This window comes from Schistocerca gregaria, unplaced genomic scaffold, assembly GCF_023897955.1.
Source record: "Schistocerca gregaria isolate iqSchGreg1 unplaced genomic scaffold, iqSchGreg1.2 ptg000077l, whole genome shotgun sequence".
In the NCBI taxonomy this organism is placed as follows: domain Eukaryota; kingdom Metazoa; phylum Arthropoda; class Insecta; order Orthoptera; family Acrididae; genus Schistocerca; species Schistocerca gregaria.
In genome coordinates, this window is record NW_026061710.1 from 9,183,649 (window position 1) to 9,185,982 (window position 2,334).

Sequence of the window (2,334 nt, forward strand, 5' to 3'; positions counted from 1 at the left end):
TGAATGTTGCTGTTGACCATTTTTTGCTTGGAGATGCTCTTGAGCTTGAAACACACACAGCAAGACCGGTGTTAACTAGCGAAATGGTCGGCAGAGTGCCGACACCGCGAGTTTTGACTGGCACTTGCACATCTAAAACAACGTCGGAAAGTAACTCGTTCGGCTTTTGAGTCACATAAAGTATGTGTGTTAATTTTGACGCCACTAGCTCTGCTTGTTGTCATGCAATTTCTTTGCCTCTCAGAAATGATTATGACATAAAAGTGAAGTACGTGACGAGTGTGACGTTAGGAAAACATTAGGCAGCATGGAGAGATGCTGTATGGGACCACCCAACCCAAACGAGTACTGTGTGACGTGCTACCCGGCAAGTATTCACCGAGGTAGCCGGCTACCTCAGTCGGTAGAGCGTCAGACACTTAATCCCAGGGTCGTGGGTTCGAGCCAGACGCTGGGCGAAACGCAATTTTGTTCCGCTGCAGGTGTAAATTACTGTTTTTCTGATTAACGAGATTTAATGGAAATAGCAACTTTAAACTTTGCCTACGTCTCTGTCAGTCGCAAGGAAACTGTATTTGAAGGTGAAGGTGATTTTGTAGACATGTGTAAAAGACATGTTCTGAAATGCAAGTGTTGTGGTTTGGAGAGCACATCGGTTACGTGTCAGATGTGTAGCCAAGCAGTAATTTGTCGCCATAGCTGCAAATATTAGCCGATAATATGAATTGTTGTCAGCTAAAGTCTGATGATGCAGACGACCGTAAGGACGAAGTACCCAAGAGTACCGCTAGGCCGCGCCTCTTTAGCTCAGTGGTAGAGCACTGGTCTAATAAACCAGGGGTCGTAAGTTCCATCCTCACAGGAGAAAGATGAATTTTGGAAATCAGTTGCGCGTCGTGGCCGTATAGCAAACAGTACCTGTGATGACGAACAATTAGCGACAGGCGTTTTTTTAAGATTTACTCTCAGATGTGATTAAGGCGAATGGCGCAGATAAAGCATTTGCCAAAGCGGTACAGCATAAGGTGGGACGAGGCAGTCTGAATTACATTTTATAGATGTATTTCTCACATATCTCAGAGCCTCTCGCGATCTTCGTCGTCGTCGTCGTCGTCGTCGTCGTCGTCGTCGTCGTCGTCGCCGCCGCCGCCGCCGCTTCTGCAGAAGTAGAAAATGGCCATCGTAGCAAATGCGGCGAGGGACGCCCTGCCTTCGATTCCGAATGCACAAAGTGTGTGGTCTTGTTTCTCAGTCTATATTTGGTCGGTCACGTCAGAGGTTGAATGTAACGAATGGGTGGGAAAGAGCAAGGGGCAGCGGCTGTGTAGAACGAAAACACAAATCCTCAGGGGTGTGAGCGTTTCGAGATGAGTCGTATACATGTAAATGTTGGTCGTCAGTGACCGTGTGGCCTAATGGATAAGGCGTCGGACTTCGGCTCTGAAGATTACAGGTTCGAATGCTGTCACGCTTGTGTTTTTCCAGTTCTGAAAAAGAAACATACCGTTTTAATGTAGCAATTGAGCAGTACGAAACCGTCTGAATGTTGCTGTTGACCATTTTTTGCTTGGAGATGCTCTTGAGCTTGAAACACACACAGCAAGACCGGTGTTAACTAGCGAAATGGTCGGCAGAGTGCCGACACCGCGAGTTTTGACTGGCACTTGCACATCTAAAACAATGTCGGAAAGTAACTCGTTCGGCTTTTGAGTCACATAAAGTATGTGTGTTAATTTTGACGCCACTAGCTCTGCTTGTTCTCATGCAATTTCTTTGCCTCTCAGAAATGATTATGACATAAAAGTGAAGTACGTGACGAGTGTGACGTTAGGAAAACATTAGGCAGCATGGAGAGATGCTGTATGGGCCCACCCAACCCAAACGAGTACTGTGTGACGTGCTAACCGGCAAGTATTCACCGAGGTAGCCGGCTACCTCAGTCGGTAGAGCGTCAGACACTTAATCCCAGGGTCGTGGGTTCGAGCCAGACGCTGGGCGAAACGCAATTTTGTTCCGCTGCAGGTGTAAATTACTGTTTTTCTGATTAACGAGATTTAATGGAAATAGCAACTTTAAACTTTGCCTACGTCTCTGTCAGTCGCAAGGAAACTGTATTTGAAGGTGAAGGTGATTTTGTAGACATGTGTAAAAGACATGTTCTGAAATGCAAGTGTTGTGGTTTGGAGAGCACATCGGTTACGTGTCAGATGTGTAGCCAAGCAGTAATTTGTCGCCATAGCTGCAAATATTAGCCGATAATATGAATTGTTGTCAGCTAAAGTCTGATGATGCAGACGACCGTAAGGACGAAGTACCCAAGAGTACCGCTAGGCC